Below are 20,819 nucleotides of genomic sequence, written 5' to 3' on the forward strand. Positions count from 1 at the left end.
TACAAATTAGAGGATATACATCACTCTAATAACAAATGTAAACACCTCTATAACATCAGCAAATCCGAAAAAAAGTTTTTACAAACCATCCGTGATGATTCGTCCTTGGTAGTCCGTGAGGCTGACAAGGGCGGTAATATTGTAATAATGGACTTTGTGGATTACTCGAATGAAATCAAGAGACAATTACATGATGTTGCCTGCTATACCCCATTACGAAAAAATCCCATCAAAGACATTGAAAATAAGATCAATTCGGGGCTAGTAGAATGGAAAGAATCAGGTCTATTATCCGAACTAGAGTACAGATATCTGAGGGCGGACAACTCACGATTCCCATGTATCTATGCCCTTCCGAAGGTGCATAAGGGTGGAGCATTTCCACCGGGAAGACCCATTATATCGGGTAACGGAGGTCCCACGGAACATCTAGCTGAGTACGTTGATTCTTTTCTTCAACCCTTCGTAAAAAACCTACCATCATACTTGCAGGATAGCAGAGAGCTTCTGTGTAAACTGGAGGATGTGACTTGGGAGGACCAGCTTTTCACGTTCGTAACCATGGACGTGGAAAGCTTGTACACTTGTATAGAGCTTGAGAATGGTATGAGATCCTTGAAACACTTTCTTTTCAAACGCAACGCTTGTCATCTAGAACATACCCAGATGCTTCTAAATATGGCCAAACTAATCTTGACCAATAACGTCTTCTTGCATGAAGACGATTGGTACTTACAGACACGGGGGACTGCCATGGGCTCCAGGTTTGCTCCATCTTATGCAAACCTCTTTATGGGGTTGTTTGAGATGGAGCATGCCTGGGGTCATGGCGCTGGTCAATGGATGGATGACATAATCTTTTATGTACGCTACATCGATGACGTTTTCCTTATTTGGAAAGGGAGTGTTAATGGTTTGAACGACTATTTTCACTTCCTTAATGACAATGACCGTAACATCAAGCTCACGATGAACTACTCCCCCAGTGAAATAGTGTTTCTTGACCTGCATCTATATATAAAGGATGGCAGCATTCATAGCAGAATGTATAAAAAGCCCACTTCCTGCAACAGCATACTTCATGCTGAGAGCTGCCATCCCAGAAACACCATAGTAGCTATCCCTTATGGTGAGATGGTACGGGCCCGTCGTAACTGCAGCGAAGATATTGACTTTGAACACACAATACAAGGAATGAAGAAAGACTTCTTAGCGAGAGGTTATGCAGAGAAAGATGTTGACAGGGCAGAGAACAAAATCAAAAAACGGAAGCGTCATGAAACCCTAATCAAACAAACGAACAAAAAAACAAGTGCACCCCATGACTCATGTGCTTTTATAACTGAGTACGGTATGTATAGTAACCATATATACAACATTTTGAGACGACACTGGCACCTCTTAAAAACGGATGTACTACCAGAAGGTGTCATCCCAGACAAACCCAAGGTCATTTACAAAAAGGGCAGAACTATTAAAAACATTCTCTGCCCAAGCTATGTAGATCCCCCAAAGACGAGTGGCTCTGCATGGCTTACAGAAAAACCGGCTGGCTTTTTTGTATGTGGTAATTGTTCAGTATGTGACCATGGTTTAAACAAACTGGTTGACTATAACTACAACTGTTCTAGGACTTATAAGGTTACCTCGTTCATCAACTGTAATACCACCTTTGCAGTCTATGTAATCATTTGTCACTGCAAAATGATCTATGTTGGTAGCAGTACCAGAAGTCTCAAAATCCGTATCCAGGAACACATTAGAAGCATTAGAAATAATGATCCTCGGAGCCCTGTGGCCCAACATATCATTGATAACCATCCAGACGAAAAAGATATTAAATTCCATGCAATTGATAAAGTAGTGTCAGGGAAACGTGGTGGTGATAGAATCACTTGCCTCAGACAACTTGAGGCTCGTTGGATATGCAGACTTAGAGCGGTAGATCAGGGATTAAATATAAACAATGAATTTCATCATTTTTTGTGAATCAGCTGTAATCATCCTGATTCTCCGCATTTTCTGTATGATGTTACCACTGTTACGTTAAATATTTATCTTTAAACACACTAGAAATTCGATCTGCACGCCTTTGCATTGTTTCTTCGCACCATATCTATGACATCTGTCTTTGAAATTGTCTTTGGCTGAGACATAGTTAGACGTTGTGTTAAATGGACTTTCCATAAGAGAGACTCAACCGAATAACCAACCCGAGCCTCTGTGTTAAGACAAGTCCTGCCTAAATGATTTAGTACTTATATTGTGCTGATAGGCAACTGTGACCATCTTTTGGCAGAATATACATCATAATCGTCTGGATTTCGATCCTAATTATATATGCACTATTGTGTAGTTTCATACTTATTTATGATGCTGCAAATTTTGGGTATAAATGACTATTATAGATTACCAAAATGAAACAAACTTAGACCGTTTCTGTTAATAAGAAAAACATCTTTCACTTTACTAAATTTGTTTCCATCGTGTCTGATGGGGTCTATACAAGTTTGCTAATTCGTATATGTGATATTTGTAATTTACTCTTTGGCTAAACCTTGCTCTCTAGACCATCCTTGAACCCCTACAAGATGTCTTCTTGTCTTTACGTTCTCTTACACTGTGGCATTTCTGTTCTCTGATCTGGGAGTATTAGACTTACAAGTTCCACTTTAACTTGACTGTATGCTCTGATTTGACTAGCTCAAGATGGCGGCCGTTGCATGTTTACTCGCCATGTTTCCACAACAAGATTGATTACAATTGATAACTTGTCTGCCTAAATGATTCGGTGCCTATATTGTGCTGATTGGCAACTATGACTATCTTTTGGCAGAATGCACATCATAATCGTCTGGATTTCGATCCCAATTATAAATGCACTATTGTGTAATTTCACACTAATTTATGATGCTGCAACTTTGGGTATAAGTGGCTATTATAGATTGCCAAAATGAGACCAACTTAGACCGTTTCTGTTAATAAGGAAAACATCTTTCACTTTACTAAATTTGCTTCCATCGTGTCTGATAGTGCTTATATAAGTTTGCTAATTCGTACATGTGATATTTGTAATTTACTCTTTGGCTAAACCTTGCTCTCTAGACCTTCTCTTAACCACTACAAGATGTCCTCTTGTTTTTACGTTCTCTTACACTGCGACATTTTTGTTTTTTAACCTGGGAGCATTAGACTTACAAGTTTCACTTTAACTTGACTGTATGCTCTGACTTGACTAGCTCAAGATGGCGGCCCTTGCATGTTTACTCGCCATGTCTTCACAATAAGATCGATTACAATGGATAGTTTGTCTGTTTAACTGCAACACACTTATTGTGATCGATTTTTGATGAATATACTATCCATTTCCATTCTTTATAGACACGAATAGACCCTTCCCTAGCCTTTTCCGTTATTTTTCGCGTTCGCTTTGACTAGGCAAAGATGGCGGCCATTGTGATCAACGATCGCCAGGTCTTCGCGCCGTTGGTTTTTACCAATTAGTAGTCCCAATTAACTAATTATATAATTTTGAGGACTATATATAACCCCTTAGCGGCGGTCTTATTATGGAACCGGGAGACCAGACGACCACATACGTACGCGACGCTCACGCCGAATCCAAGGTAAGCTCTGGGTATCTAATGCTGTATGGGCTTCGAAAGACGGAGTAGAATGAAGCTCTTCACTAATCCTTAAAAACTAGCATTTTGTCTGGCTTTAAGACCTTGGCAATATTTATTGTATCTATAACCTTGGTACATGACCATGTAGTTTGACCGTGTTAAGATGGCGGGCGCGCTTGAATACCATTCCGACTATCAATGTGGGGGTCACTAAACAACAGGCTATGGCTCCGGTCCCGCACTGCCGCCGTGAATTGTTGACATTATATTTTTTCACCTTTCGAGCAAACTTCATGTGACTAGCTTTTCGAGACGTTAGCTTTTTAAATAATAACTCTAATTTTCCCGACTGTGTAAATAATAAAAGCTAGACTTTGGTAAATTACAGACACTAGTACTACTTGATGACTTATTACCTTAGGGTAACTTATATTCAGGTGCAAATAAATTCCTTCATATAACCTGCGCCAAATTCTTTAATTTCAGGCACTTACTTTGCTCTTTTCCAAACTTCACTGGATCTCAAATTGAAAGGACGATTTACCAAATCCACCAATTTAACTACCATAGTAAGTGCATATTTCTATTCCATGTTGACGGTCAGGAGGTTTTCAATCCTCTGAATAGGCTGATTCTAAAAGTGGCGGGCGTATTAAACATATTTACTCTGTACAGATACACGACTTACATTCCAACCAATAAGTCGCTTAAATAGCTAAACAAGCCTACCAGATAGCAATAGCTGTCTCCTGTAAAAACAAAAGTTATTCATATAAAACCATCATCATTAAAATATTGATATATTTACTTGTAGAAACTCTCTGTGTGCACACCAGCCAGAACGGATGAGACGCTCAACATAAGAACACACTGCGCGAAGGTATTTTGATAAATGCTATAACTTTGAAGTTCTTATGAACACGGTATAATGTGCATTACAGTCAGATATCTTATTAGACATGGACATCTTAAGGCACCACGCTGTCTAAATACAAGAAATAAATATATGCGTATTTTCCACTTATCTGTTGATGTGACGTTTTCGTTTATAGACCTTGCGTGACTTGCACATTACACCACTATGATGCTTGTATATGGACATAAGAAAAGCGTTTTTTGCACATATCATGATTAATGTCTGTTGTAATTTAATAGCAACATTGGTGCAAAGAATTGAGCTTTATTTAATATTTGCTCATAATCTCAGTTGGCTTTTTTACATACTCTGCCACATTGTTTATATGCATACAGGAGGTTGATGATGGATTGTTTGACCCCTGAATTTTGCTTGGGCCACAAAAATTGCGTTCAACTAGCGTACTATCATGCAGATATCACCGGGCATTTTTTGGTTGGAAGATGGTAGACATTGTATGTTCTCAAACTTTTTGATTGTGTATAGAACATGAAAATTATTGATGACCATTGAGTCGCTATAGAAACGCTGTGTTGTGTACTGTTGTCCATACCCAGTAGGCACTGTTTACTGAAAAAAAATTTTGTTTGTTCGGTAGGGTGAACAATACCCTGTATATAACATACCAGTATCTGTTCAACTTACACAAATGCTTTGTAGCAGCGCATGTTCTCCCCAAAATCTAAATGAATGGCTTCAAGTCTTTTTCTTTTTTGTATAAAGTTTGTATCTAAATAGTCTGGTGTTCTATAAATTGTCTCCTTAAATTTAAAAAAATGTAATTCAACAAGTTGTGCGTGTACTGACATATTTATTCACATATTGAAATATATATTTTTGTATCTTTTTAAATATAGCCCTGAAGAAGTCCGGTTTCGGACGAAACGCGTTGGCTATTTTTATCTGCGAGTGTATGAACAAATAAAGAAAAGAATAAAACGAAGAGAACTGACTTGAGCCAATTTCTTGGGAGAACAGTTGAACTTTTTTCTTGACACAAAACGAATTTTGTTTGAATACTGAAATTGTGTTTACTATACAGTTATTTGGTGTGCGAGGTCAATTTGTGGAACTAGAGTCAGTAAGAGTGAATCAGTCAGTGAGAGTGAATGAGAGTGAGTCAGTCAGTGAGTGAAAGAGAGTGAGTCAGTAAAATAGTCAGTCAGTGAGAGTGAGTCCGTCTTTAAGCAAGAGTCAATCTTTAAGCGAGAGTCAGTCTTTAGTGAGTCAGTCTTTTAGCAAGAGTCAGTGAGAGAGAGTGTCAGTGCGAGAGAGTCAGTGAGAGTCATTCAGTGGGAGAGAGTCAGACAGTGAGAGAGAGTCAGTCAGTGAGAGAGAGTCAGTGAGAGTCCGTGAGAGAGAGAGAGAGTGAGAGAGTCTGTGAGAGTCAGTGAGAGAGAGTCAGTCAGTGAGAGTGAGTCACTCAGTGAGAGAGAGTGGGAGAGTGAGTCTGAGACGGTGAGTCTGTGAGAGGTAGTCTGTGAGAGGGAGTGAGAGAGTGTGAGAGAGTGTCTGTGAGAGTGTGGCTGTGAGAGTCTGGGAGAGAGAGTCTGTGAGAGAGTGTCTGTGAGAGTTTGTGTGTGAGAGTCTGTGAAAGAGTGTCTGTGAGAGTCTGTGAGTGTGTGTGAGAGAGTCTGTGAGAGAGTGTTTGTGAGAGTCTGTGAGAGAGTGTCTGTGAGAGTCTGTGAGAGAGTGTCTGTGAGAGTTTGTGTGTGAGAGTCTGTGAGACAGTGTCTGTGAGAGTCTGTGGGTGTGTGAGAGAGTCTGTGAGAGTGTTTGTGAGAGTCTGTGAGAGAGTGGCTGTGAGAGAGTGGCTGTGAGAGTCTGTGAGACTGAGAGGCTCTTTAGTGGCAAGTAGGGTCAGGATTTAATTAACAGTAATAGATGGAAAGCCTGAGTGCAATATGACAATGCCCAAAAGCAGGTAGCGCTCAAGATTGCTATTGAGAACTCAATTAGCAAAAACCACCAAGTAATCACTCAAAAACAATCACTGAAGTTGCATAAATAATTAAAGATTGTATGACTTTCGGTAATATGTGCTAAGTGACATCATAAACCGTGAAAGACCCATCAATTCATGACATTACAACAGAAAAACGTATATGATAATTGAGTAGATAGGACGGTGATGTGCTCCTGCAGGAGCTTCATTGGGAATCATACACGGCTGAGCTCGGTCAACCGGGAAGCGCTGGAAGTGAGGCAGATGGTGGCTGCGCGTGTGCACACTTGCGTGAACGTAAGCGCTAGGACTCAAATGTGAAAATGGCAGGTCAATACACATGTCCAGCGCTTACAAATCCAAGGGCGTGAACACACATCTTTCTCTGGGTTGGGGCAATGCATCAGTAAGAAAAGACCAGGTAGAATGTATTACTTTTCACAGTTCTCCTATTAGAATCTAAATAATGTTGATAACTCTGCAGTGTAAACATCTTGTAGAGTTAAGCACTTAAAGGAAATAGGCCCCAGAGCTGTGAACACTGTCACAACTAATGTGCTTGCACCATTTGCTTTGTGGAAACATCGAGCTTTAAGAAATAACACTAGAATCAGTTCCTATTGTAAACATTTTGTTACATTTAGCAGAAAAAATGAGAAGACAGAATGCACTCAACTATACCTCGAACAAGAAGCCAGGTGCTTTGAAATTCCGTGGTTTTGCTTTGTTCGCCCTAAGTTGGCAGGGTATGTCCAGACGTGGGTCCCTTGCTTACTTTGCCACTGGATTCAAGCTAGCCTGGCTGATGGCGGCTGATTAGCCAGAAACCGGTCCCAGGATGCTTGTTTCCGGTCCAGTGAAGACATGGCTTGGCAGTTCGGGCTGGACTATTCCCATGAGGCACAGGGTCAGACTGATTTGCATATGGCTATGTCTAAACTGGGGTGGCGGAGTGAGCTAAAGAATAATGATGGATTAAACCCAGATCAGTTGACTGGGGTGAGTGCTTGCATTGTTCAACACTCCGTCCATCATCTCTTTTGGTTTTGCTTTGTTCGCCCTAAGTTGGCAGGGTATGCCCAGACGTGGGTCCCTTGCTCACTTTGCCACTGGATTCAAACTAGCTTGGCTGATGACGGATGATTAGCCAGAAACCCGTCCCAGGATGCTTGTTTCCGGTCCAGGGACGACATGGCTTGGAAGTTTCGGCTGGACTGTTCCCATGAGGCACAGGGTCAGACTGATTTGCATATGGCCATGTCTGAACTGGGGTGGCGGAGTGAGCTAAAGAATAATGATGGATTAAACCCAGATCAGTTGAATGGGGTGAGTGTTTGATTTGCTGACACGCTCCGTCCATCATCCTCTTTGGTATCGCTTTGCTCGCCCTAAGTTGGCAGGGTATGCTCAGTCGTTTTGCCACTGGATTCAAGATAGCCTGGCTGATGAGGGTTATGAACCTGAAACCGGTCCCAGGATGCTTGTTTCCAGTCCGGGGAAGACATGGTTTGGCAGTTCGGGCTGGACTGTTCCCATGAGGCACAGGGTCAGACTGATTTGCATATGGCCATGTCTGAACTAGGGTGGCGGAGTGAGCTAAAGTGAGCGGAGTGAGCTAAAGAATAATGATGGATTAAACCCAGATCAGTTGACTGGGGTGAGTGCTTGCATTGTTCAACACTCCGTCCATCAACCCCTTTGGTTTTGCTTTACTCCTTGGAGTGCAGCAAGTTGGCAATCAAAGTCTTGTATCGATTATGATTACTGGACTATTTACACTTCACAGAATTGCCTGTGTTAACACTGTGGCACACTTTTTCCTTAAAACAGCAGTCTACAGACAGTATTCCTTGTGAGAACTAGTTGGCACTGAAAGCCGATGTACCATTCTATTGTGAGTTAACTTCAAATCTGTTTATCCTGATTTTTTTTAATGGATCAATATTGCTGATTTTTCTTTATTCCCACAACCTACGGGTAGTGTAAATGTTTTGATTTTCATTAGTAAATCTCTGTGCAAAAGACATTGCTACCTGCGCCTGGTTATAGTTTTTATGAAAAGTACAGGCAATTTGTGAGAAAACATTTAACACCACAAATTCCTTCTCTGCTGCCTTTCTTCTCAGTCCACTTTACTTTATCTCCTTACATGTCTCTCACAAATGTGGCCCCTCTTCTATCCTTTTCAGCCTCATTCCCTCACTTTAGTGGACCTTCATGCTCTTACTTTCTCTTTCTAGGTTCTCACTTTCTTTCTCCAGTATTGTGTCACTATTTTCATTTAACTCTCTTCCTCTATTTCAACAGCCTTTTTTTTCTTTCAATCTTGTTTTTTCTCACTCATTTTAATCTTGCTTTTACTTTTTGTCTCACTGTCTGTTGTATTTTCGCTCTCATGATCTTGTTCTCTTCTGCTAGCTCTGCTCCTCTTTTTCTCCCTCTGTTCTTCTCTCATCCTCATCTTTGTCTCCTTTTATCTCTCTCTTTATTTTTGCCTTATTTGCTCTTTTTCTCATCAATTGTCAGCATCACCCTCTTTCTTTCCTCTTTTTCACTCCGTTCTCTGATACCTTTGGGTTTCCTCTTGCGCTCCATTCTCATCTTTCTCACTCTCCACCCTACTTGCAGAGTGTGCACCTTTAAGCACTCTGAATAAGGGGGACATCATATCTGACAATCTCTGGCTGATATCCATCATCTCACAAATTCTAAATCCTAACCTTTGCCTTTTTCACTCTATTCTATAATTCCCTTGATCTTGCAGTCACTTTCATGTTAATGTGTTTCTTTTGTGCTCTGGTTCTTTTCTTATTTCATTCTCTCAAGCTATTTCTCACTTCGTTTTCACATTCTCTTAGTCTATCTTATTATCTCTTTTGCTATTTTGGTCACACATAAGACTACCAGATTTTGAAAACAACAAAAAAATTGTACATTTTAAAAACTAGAAGAAGGACGACTATTTTACATCAACTGATGGGTATGGGATGACAGTGCTTATCAACATCGAAACGCCAAGGAAATAAATAAAATGCCATTTTAAACACCGCTTCATACCTGCTAATTAAATTGCTTTCTGATCACAGAAACTAGCCAGTCCTCAAATGGAATACATAAAAATGTGCCTCTTTCAATTTGCCCTCTATGAAAACAGGGACACGAGACACATATCTTGACATTTGAAAAACTGGGGTTGTCCTGGTAAATCCGGGGCACCTGGTCACCCTAATCACACACACACTTCATAGCCTTTGTTTCTCCTTTGATGTTTCTCATTTTGTTTTTCTACAAAATTCACTCTTTTTTATATCCCCATTTTCTCTCTTGCTTTGTTTTCTTATATCTATTCTCTGCATATCAGGTTTCAGAAAGGGTCTTATCTAATGTATGGTTCATGAGGGGTGCAGTCCAGCAGATGGAGTCACATCAGGGCACATAAATGTAAACAGCCTAGTGCAACCAACTCCCAGGGCACCGAATGTTAGGGGTCAAAGTGTAAAATGCTACTAGGACAGAGCACATGGACACATATATTGTTAGTGCAGCAGGCACAGTGGCACTAGGGCTGAAGATGGGGTAAGAGCTCACTGAAGCCTAACCTATACCCACGCAGGAGCCGCAATCATTAGTGAAGAATGTGCAAGGAAGCTCACCAAGGTGCTATTTCCGTAATCAGATGTAGGATAGATATATAGGCAATCACCGTTGCATGCAAGGCCGTCTGTCTATCAGATCCGATAGGCGGCCTTGCATACCCCGACGAGACTACACGCTAGTACTTATCAAAGGCAATAATCCTTTCAAGATTTTATCTGACTGGATGCGATGGTGATTACCAGCTTTTTGATATTGCATCTCTTAATAAGAATAAGCGACTTGGTGTTCTTCAATAAGACTATTTAAATACGGATAGAAGGCATTAAATCAATCATGAATGTACCAAACTGATGCTACGTTGATTGCCAATATATCAATACTACATCTGATTACATGCTTAGGCGATAGAACGTGGACAGTGGCCCTCTACTACAGAGGCACTCATCAGTTCTATCCCCCTTTGAACTCAGATGGATACCTCTATCTACACTCTCCTGAGACACTGAACTGATCCAAGGGGAACTCTTCCCATCCGTGCAGCACCTAACATTAACTTGTTCACAGATACACCCCAGTTGGCAGACAGTACCACCATGGCAAACAAAAGTGATCTGGCTCAGTACACCCCTTGGATCAGACTTTTGTCCCCAACCCAAGGAAAACTCTTTGAATTAAGACAGAAACCAACAGAGGCCCCTGACAGCGGCCAGCTGACAAAACCATCAAAGACAAACTGGTACGTGCCAATAAACAGATGAATGTTATGTTATTTTAATTTGTACAGCGCACAGCTACTCAGAAGTGTCCCGGCGCTAACCACAATAAGATAAAAAATGCACAATTAACCAATTAAAACAGCAGGGTTTTTAAGGTTTTCCTGAACAGCAGAGGATCCTGGATGGCCCTCAATGCTAAGGGCAGCGTATTCCAGGCCAAACAAGCTTTGCGTACAAAGGAATTTCCCCCCAGTCGCTGACGCTTAAACTTCGGAGTTTGCACGTAAACCAGATTGAGCCAGATGAAGCAAACCAGCCCCCTCAACAAAGTTGGTAAGTTGGAATGTGACCGCCTTCTCGCATACTTAAGCCAAACTTGGCAGAAGCGAGATAGGACGATAGTTTTCTGGGAGCAATGGATCGAGTGACGGATTTTTAAGTAGGGGAAGAATCAAGGCATGTTTCTATGCTTTTGGCACACATGCTTCCCGTAATGATTTATTAACCATATAATTCACCTCTAAATTAATGGTGTCTGCCACGTCAGATAATAGTCTGGCCACACAAGGATAGTTGAGAGAGCCGGACTTAAGGGCTTTGAGGATTCTGAGAGAACTAGCAAAATCAATGGGACTGAATTCTGAAAAGACAGGGACCGGTTCAGCCCTAGGCCAATGCAGCGCCAACACAGGGCAGCAGTTCCTGGGAGAGGATAAAAATGTCTCCTGGATACGGATTATTTTATCCCTAAAGAATGACGCCAAGGTGTTACACCAAGACTCCGTAGCAGGAGCAGCCGCCACCTGGGCACTAGGGGACAGAAAGCTCTGCACAATTGCAAAGATTTCTTTGGAGTTGTTGTTGGCCCGCTCAATACGAGCGGATTAATACTGTCCATTGGCCTCTCCTATCGCCACATAATAAAGTTTTTGTTTGGATCTAAGGACATCTTTGTCAGAGTGGTGGTAGTCACCAGAGCGCCAAGCCCTCTCTGCAACTTTACAAGTATGTTTCAAAGACCTCAATGCAGGAGTGAACCATGGTTTAGACAGGGATTTTCGCCTCAGCCTTGAATGACACAGCGCCGACACATTAGCCACTGAGCCTGCAATCCAATCTGCAAATTGAGTAACATTATCTTCCAAGCCCCCCAAAAAAGAAGGCCTGGAGGCGGCAAGAGAGGCGCCTAGCTGGCCTGGGTCAATTTTCCTAGAGACGGGGGAACGACGACAGTTAGCCTGCCGAGGAGAGTTTTCCAAATCCCATGAAAAGAAAATGAGAAAGTGATCTGACCAGGCCACCGGCCGCGGCTTCATCACTAATATGGGGAAGTTAGCACAGATGATGTCCAAAGTATGCCCACCAACATGTGTTGGGAACAGCACCCTTTGAGAGGGATGCGCTAGATGAAGGCAATCCAGCAAAACCATAGGCAGAAGGTTTCCATACAGACCATGCTAGCACTACCTCCCATTAAAGGACACCACCGATGTGGAAATTGCATCTCATGCTCGAGTGCCATCGAAGGAGATAAATTTTAATATAGAGTCAAAAGTATCATACATGAAGAATTCACAAATTACAATAGTACCAACGTAATATATTGTGTAATATGCCCATACCTGCTTGCATACGTAGGTAAAACAACTCAGGCAGTAAAAAAGAGGATCACTCAACACAAATCAAGAATTAAATGCTAAGTCCAGAATGCACCCATGGTACAACATTGCGAAGAAAAAAGACATGGGACACAAGACATAAAAGGGACAGTCCTAAAACACGTAAAAGGAAGTTGCACTGATTACTATTGTGCTTCGAAGCAAAAACTATCCTACGTCTGGGCTCAACAAGAAGAGCGAAATAATGCATTGCTTATGAGGATCCAACTACATAACACACAGTACAATATGCATATAACAATGGAACTGATAGTTTTTCACTAGGTCCTGATGAATCGCCACTGATCCTCCAGACTATTAGGCAACAAACATGTCGACCCCTTAAGAGTAGAGCACAGTTATCCTGAACCATTAGTTCAGATAGTCGCCACTCTTCCTTTTAACCAGGTGGGGAGCCAACCTGAATAAAAGACAATCTTTGGACAACCGAACCTGTTTTATTCGCTTTCCATTACACCACATCTACACTTTTTAGGTCCCTTACCTCCACTTAAAAATATGTCACTTAAAATGCTTTACATAGATTGTGTTTGATGAAAATCAAATTTTGATCTTGTATTTTTAGCATTGTATGAATTCAGAAGCACCAACTAGAGAAGGACAGAATTGTTCCTTTTAAAACAAGAGTTAGCGAAAGAGACGATGAACATGTCTGTCTTTTGGTGCTTGAGAAGAAGTGATTGTAAAGGGCTGCAGGGTGTGCAAGTAGACGCTTGTGTGTGGGGTAAAGCTGTGAAGGCAGTCAAGTCGGGCCTGTGCACTGAAGCACGATAAGAGAGTAGGCGTGATCTGTATCCACAAAGGGGCACTTCCACAAACCGAATGGGAGGTCAGGAACAGCACCAGCACTCACTGCACGAGCTTCTGCTAATTGTAAATACAAGAGCATGGCTTTAAAAAAAAATATGTGCTGCAAGTAACAGATCAGCCAAATTAAAAGATGCTCATGTGGACACTCTTGTTTCAAAAACAATTATAGGTGCGGGCAGCAATGGGTAAAGTCTGTGGTTGCGGTGGCCCAGGAGAAAGGTAAGAATGTGCAACTTGAGATTCCGCGACTACGGCGGGATTCAGAATCAGTGAGAGCGCAGCTGAGTCCTGCCGGCCCGCCCCCGTCAGAGGAGGAGCATTCACACCCACAGGCCCCGCCCCCAGCAGAGGAGGAGCATTCATGCGCACGGGCCCCGCCCCCACCCACAGGGCCCACCCCAGCAGAGGAGCATTCACACCCACAAGCCCCGCCCCCACCCACAGGCCCCGCCCCGGAGGAGCATTCACACCCACAGGCCCCGCCCCAACCACAGGCCCCCGCCCCCAACCACAGGCCCCTGCCCCCGAAGGAGCATTCACACCACCAGGCCCAGCCCCCACCCACAGGCACCGCTCCGGCAGAGGAGGAGCATTCTTGCGCACTCTGAAAGTAATCACTTAATGCCCCCAGGCAGGGCGGGGTTATTGTTTTAACCCGCCCTCCACATTCACAGGCCCCTCCCCACACCGACAGACCCCGCCCCCACCTATATTCACAGACCCCACCGACCCTGCCCCCACCCACAGACCCCGCCCCTCCCATTCACAGGCCCGACCCCACTCCAATTCTTATACTTTACTCAACACTCTTCGACTACTGCCTCGAGGCCATTTCGTCCCTTCCCTGTGCGCTCGCGCTGTGAGAGGCGGAGCCGCGGCCTGGCCCTGAGGGCCCCCGAGGGCCCAGCGCGGCTCAGAAATAAACAAACAAGCAACGCACGGGAGAAGAGTCGCTCTGATGATCCTGCCGCTGCGCATGCGCAGAGAACTGAGCCTCCAGCAGCAACTGCACATGCGTGGAGGACAGACACTGCCTCCCGCAATAGCGCGCGGATTAACCCTTTTAGTGCTGCGAACGTTCGGCGGACGTAGCGTGCAATACCTCGCTAGTGCTGCGCACATCCGCTGAACGTTCCGATTCCGTTTGCGCAATGGAACGTCCGCACTGGGGCGGAATTTGTGGCGCGCTTAACAGGTTAAAGGTCTGGGATTAACAACTGCGCATGCGCTGAAGGGTAGTACACCAATGCAGTTTAGAAGCGGGGATTATTGCAGCGGGGCTTAAAATAGTCAGCCTCACGCGCCGTGCAACTGCGCATTGTAGTAAGGAGCTACATTTAAATAATCCAAAATGAAACTCATGAAGTTCAATTAAGATTTCTTCACATCAGGATCCATGACCAGTGCTTCATTGATGATGTGTTGTATTTGAATGATACACACACTCAACAGCATGCGCTCAAGAGTAGCGAACACCAATGCAGTTTAGAGACGGGGATTTCTGCAGGCAGGCTTAAAATAGTCAGTCTCACGCGCCGTGCAACTGCGCATGCGCCGAGAACAGACACGGTCTCCTGTAGGGGAGCGCGGATCTAGGATTAACTACTGCGCATGCGCTCTGCGATTAGAGTGCCTCACCTCTCCTTGTGCACTCAGTGGCGGCTGCAGGGCCTCGGGGAGAGGTGGAGCACGCCGGGGGCCCGGATGCCTGTGAGGAGTGTGTCCCGGTGTGTTATTGCCTCCGGAGCGACGCGCGCGCTCACGCCGCTGAACGAGCCTCCATCGCGCACGGAAAGAACATGGCGTCTCACGGCTGCGCACGCGCAGGACCGCGCGTCACAGCTGCGCAAGCGCAGAGAGAAGACACGTCTTCCTAGCGCCGAGTTAGGTCATTCCACGGAGTGCTGCCTGTGAACAGCCCTGGACAGTGGGTGCTCAGTCTAACTGCGCATGCGCAAAGTAGAAAGTTCATCACTCTTACTGCGCCTGCGCAGACCAGACACCCCCATAGAGGAGCCGAACCGAGGAGCTTTGCAGTTCACTCATTGTGTCCCCGCGCGGACACCGTCATTGTTGTGCTTCTTTGTGTCCCTGCGAGGATCCCGTCCCACCTTGCAGCGACTTCCGGAGTTGGAATCGTCTAACCTCAGCACCCACAAGAAACCCCAGGTGAGGTGCTGGTTATTGCTCTACTAGTGTCACTTCCTGGCATCCTCGTGGGAGGGGCCAAATGTCCTTCATCACATGGTAGTGATTTTACAGTCTCTTTGTTGTATGTTATGGAATCTCCATCGTGCCCCACATAGCTGCCAAGGTTCCAGATCGCTATGTGTGACATTTTCATAATTTCAGTGAAATAATGAGCGACATTTCAATGACTATGAGTGACACTTTCTCGCTGGCTAAATCAAGCAATGACGAGGGAATCATGTAAATATCGGAAAGTACACCCATTTGAGTATAGCTGCTAAAATATCCGATTGATTATGTGTGACATTTTCATACATTCAGTGGATTTAAGAGAGTCAGGCAACGACTAAATATATGTAACTTGTAGAGTGGCAATTTCTTGCAATCAAAATAATGGAACAAAGTCAATGGAAATAGACAAATAGCTAAAATTAACCTCATTTGAGCAACAGGAAGTCGAACTCAGCAGCAGGTGCTGTAACAATCAGCACCCTCCATCCAAAATATCAGAATTAAAAGAAGGTGGTGAATTGATCTTATCTTTAACTGTGTCGACTGCTGGTTCCTCCAGTTTGTGAAGAAAAGGGTAGGTTACCTCTACTGCTACATTCAGATAAGTGTCGGTCCCTTCCTTTCCTCCTGTCAAATTAGAAAAAGAGTGAAGGTTAAAGCTAGAAACCAGCTACGGGCAAGGGTCTTCTCTGCATACGCAACAACATTACAATACAGTATACAAGATCAGAATATAAACATACAACTGTGTCTGGATATAATAGTATGAGGCTGGTCAAGACTCAGGTGTACCTACTCATACTGTAAGTGTATAATCATTTCCTCATCTTGATTATGGCCCCATGGGCTTCTTTGTATGTAGCCAGGGATCGCGAGATCACAAGGACACAAGTGCGCACTAACTGAAAGATATATTTTTCAAAATTTTTCATTTGTCATATTTTTAATTCAAAAAATTTTTTTTGTAACTTATGTCATTTTCAGTTCAAATGAATAAAGCACAGTTCATTACAATACATATACAATTATTGTCTTTTCACACATATTTTTTTACACTGATCAATTGCTACACAACACAGTTATATTTACAACCCAATGCATTTCGGGGTTTGCACCCCTTCGTCAGGGGCCTATGAAAGAAGAAAGAAAAAGGAAACCTAAATTAGTTTCGATGCGTTTGAAAAAGTATTCTGTGTGAAAGCGACTGTTGTTAAATTACCTTACCTAACTAACTGGTTGGAGACGAGAAAACGTGTTTTAAGAAGTTCCTGTAGAGTCTGAAAAAATATATACAAATTGCTTGGTTGTATATACTGAAAGCTTGCAACTAGCACGGTATTAGATCAATGTACTTATGTATCATTACCTTGGCTTCCAGTAGTTGAAAAAACTATCTGTGGGTAATTGTAGAGAAAATCTGATCAAAAAAGAGAAGCTGTCACGGTGTTTATCTCAAATAAACCACCTTCCTTTCCTCCTGTCAAAATTAGAAAAAGAGTGAAGGTTAAAGCTAGAAACCAGCTACGGGCAAGGGTCTTCTCTGCATACGCAACAACATTACAATACAGTATACAAGATCAGAATATAAACATACAACTGTGTCTGGATATAATAGTATGAGGCTGGTCAAGACTCAGGTGTACCTACTCATACTGTAAGTGTATAATCATTTCCTCATCTTGATTATGGCCCCATGGGCTTCTTGTCTGTAAATCAATGATATGCCATGATTCACGTTTTCTCAGGTGGAGCGTACGATTGCCTCCTCTTTTTTTGTTTGGACTTGCTCAGTGATAAAGTATCTCAAAAGGGAACGGTTGGAGATATGGTATTCCTCAAAGTGGCGCTCCACTTGGTAGTGTTTGTCTTTGTTGTGTATAGCGCGTAAGTGTTCTAGTATACGTTTCTTTGCTGCAAAAGTGGTGCTCCCTACATATCTCATCTTGCAGGGGCATTCTAGCACATAGATTACAAAAGCAGTGCTAAAGGTAAGAAATTCTTTGATTGTTTTAGTTGGTTGATTGCTTTATTTCGATATGCATATATCATAATAGTACTGGGTGTATCGCATGTTTTCACCATAACACTGAATTTGCACGCTTTCCAATGGCCACAGGAAAAAAATTCCTGTAGGTTGCATATGGCTGGGTCTGAACTGGGGTGTCATGGTGATCAATAGAACAATGAATTTAACCCAGATCTCTTGACTGGGGTGAATGTTTGATTTGTTTTGCATCCCGTCCATCATTTGCATATTATTAGACCTGGCACCATTGGGGTGGGTCTCCCTTCCATTTTTGCTGTTGCCTCGTGTATTTTTGCTGGTGTTAGATGCTTTGGGCACTGTTCCACTGCTATCCAGTGATACAGTGCAAGTGCTCCCTACTGTAAGTTGATGTATTGATCAGTGGTTCCATGTTTGGCTATATGGTATTTGGTTTACTTGTCAGACCCTAGTCTAGTGCACTGAGGGTGCCAGGGCGTGTAAATCCAAATACTGCTGGTGGGCCTGCAGCACTGGTTGTGCCATCCACAGAAGCAGCCTTGTAAAATGTGTCTAAGGTCTGCCATTGCAGAGCCTGTATAGAGTATGGTACTGTCATGCTGACTGGGCAAGTACACCCACTTGCCAGTCCCTAAACCTTCCCTTGTCTTCATATTAGTCACCCCTATGGTAGGCCCAAGGGCAGGGTGCATTGTAAGTATAAGGTAGGATCTCCAAGGGCTTGGAACAGAGCTTGCCTCCTGCTGAAGTCTCAGGTACAACAGACTTCACCTACCAGCTCCCCAGAGTTCTTGTGGAAGTGCCTGCTGCCATTGGAGCAGGTGCCGTCGCATCTTGGATGTTCGTCGCTGCAGTTGTCGCTTCGTGCAGAAGTTTCACGCATCATGGAGAAGAGCATCGGCGCTGGAGCTGTTGCCGTCGCATCGTAAGGGTGTCGCCGCTGCAGTTCACGCATTGAACAGAGAACTTCTCGCATCCCCGAGAAGCGTGCCGCATCTGGAAGATCTTCACGTCTTTATTTCTATGCACCTGAACTTTGCTGCATTTCCCATCGCTGCGACATTGTTTGTTGTGGAAGCGAAACGCAACCTAAGCTACATTGATGCAGAGTGTCCCATCTCAGAACGGAACTGAACTAAGCTTAAATCTACGGTACAGTACGGGAATATCGTCGCAAAAATATCGACTTACTTTAATATCGCTGCAAAAATATCTACAGGAAGAAATATCGATGACAAAAATATAGTCTGACCAGAATATCGACAGACAGGTAAGTAATATCGTTAACATTAATATAGTTGTAATAAATATCGTTTACAAAAACATAGTTTACAATAATATCGTATTTTAAATAATTATAACTAATGTAGTGTTTTTAATGAGTATTTGTGGATAAAGTAGTATTTTTAGTAGTATTTTATTAGTTAATAATGTATTTTATGTTGAATTTAGTATTATTAGTTCCGTAGCGGGTTGTGGGTTTATAGGGGAGTAGGGTGGGAAGTAATTTAAATATAATGAAATAATAGATTAATTAATGTTATAAAAGAATATAAATAGTGTGATAAATAATAGTTAATTAATTTCAATTAGTTAATTGATTAATAATTTTGTAATTAATTATGTTAATTTATTAATTAATTTTAGGTGTGTGTGTACAGGATTTTTTTAGTGAAAATGTAGTAAATTAATTACAATTTAATTGATTAATTATTTAATAATTTTTACCCCTACGCTATCCAACGCTTTCCCTACTGTTGCACCCTCTGGAGTGGGAATAGTAATTTTTACTTCTACGCTATCCAACGCTTTCCCTACTGTTGCACCCTCTGGAGTGGGAATAGTAATTTTTACCCCTACGCTATCCAACGCTTTCCCTACTGTTGCACCCCCTGGAGTGGGAATAGTAATTTTTACCCCTACGCTATCCAACGCTTTCCCTACTGTTGCACCCTCTGGAGTGGGAATAGTAATTTTTACCCCTACGCTATCCAACGCTTTCCCTACTGTTGCAGCCCCTGGAGTGGGAATAGTAATTTTTACCCCTACGCTATCCAACGCTTTCCCTACTGTTGCACCCCCTGGAGTGGGAATAGTAATTTTTACCCCTACGCTATCCAACGCTTTCCCTACTGTTGCACCCCCTGGAGTGGGAATAGTAATTTTTACCCCTACGCTATCCAACGCTTTCCCTATTGTTGCACCCTCTGGAGTGGGAATAGTCATTTTTACTCCTACGCTATCAAATGTTTTAATTAGTAATATATTGTATATTTTAATTATATGTAAGTATTATTTTTGTTATATAAAGTAATGTGTTAAATATATGTATATGTCCAAATTTATTAAGTTTATAATTAAAAAGTGTAGTAAATTTGTTTTAAATAGTTAAAAAATAAAAGTAATGTAATGTATTTTGTTAATAGTACTTATATTTATTTATTATTTAATGTAATTTTAATTATTTTAAAAAGTCGATATTTTTTACATCTATATTAATTACAACAATATTTTGGAGTCGATATTTATGTACTTACCTGTTTAAGTATAGGGAGTCGATATTTTTGTAAACAATATTTTTACAACTATATTTATGTCAGCTATATTTTTGTAATCGATATTTTAACACCCTACCTAAATCTACCATCTTAAAGTAATCATAGTGTGTATTTTTGTCGTTTATGGTCTTGTAGTAACTCTATATAAAGTCTACTTGTTTTTGATATAAAACCTGTGTGGTGTCCATTTGTAGTGTTGTCACTACGTTACTGTATGTGGTCACAACTGCTTAACTTACAACACCTCTGAAATAAGCCTTGACTGCTCGCGCCACCCAACCTAGCAGGTGAGCAGGGGTTATTTTAGGAGTGTAATCCCCTTGTCCTGACTAGAGGAGAGGGTCCCTGCTTGTCACAAGTACCTACCTGTGCCAACCAGAGACCCCCAAATCTAACACATATTTTTTGCCTTCTCTCCCTAAGTGCGCCAGATATGCCCAGTAGTGTGCCCCGGCCTTAATGTGCCACTGGATTCAAACTAGCCAGGCTGATGAGGGGGGTGATACCCCAAAACGGGTCACAGGATCCTTGTTTCCAGTCCAGGGAGGACCAGCCCTGGCAGTTTGGGCTGGACTGTAACTATGAGGAGCAGGGTCAAAACTGATTTGCATATGGCTGGGTTCAAACTGTGTTGGCATAGCGAGCAAAAAAACGATGGATTAAACACAGATCTGTGACTGGGGATGAGTGGTTGAAAAGTTTTAGCACTGTGTCCATGATCTTGTTGTGTTTGCTATGTTTGCCCCACGTGACCATGGGTATGCA

General features: G+C 42.5%; 2 long non-coding RNA genes across 2 annotated transcripts in view; one reads left to right on the plus strand and one right to left on the minus strand.

The window, feature by feature from the left end:
- The window catches only part of LOC147737038 (uncharacterized), a 62,279-nt gene extending 47,150 nt beyond the window's left edge, over positions 1–15,129 (minus strand). Inside the window, exon 1 of the long non-coding RNA XR_015309279.1 lies at positions 14,928–15,129. This is a non-coding gene — a long non-coding RNA (uncharacterized LOC147737038). The remainder of the gene's footprint in view (positions 1–14,927) is intronic.
- Positions 15,130–15,322: 193 nt separating this feature from the next.
- The window catches only part of LOC147737039 (uncharacterized), a 163,871-nt gene continuing 158,374 nt past the window's right edge, over positions 15,323–20,819 (plus strand). Inside the window, exon 1 of the long non-coding RNA XR_015309281.1 lies at positions 15,323–15,458. This is a non-coding gene — a long non-coding RNA (uncharacterized LOC147737039). The remainder of the gene's footprint in view (positions 15,459–20,819) is intronic.

Source organism: Lissotriton vulgaris, chromosome 1_1, assembly GCF_964263255.1.
Source record: "Lissotriton vulgaris chromosome 1_1, aLisVul1.2, whole genome shotgun sequence".
NCBI classification, from domain to species: domain Eukaryota; kingdom Metazoa; phylum Chordata; class Amphibia; order Caudata; family Salamandridae; genus Lissotriton; species Lissotriton vulgaris.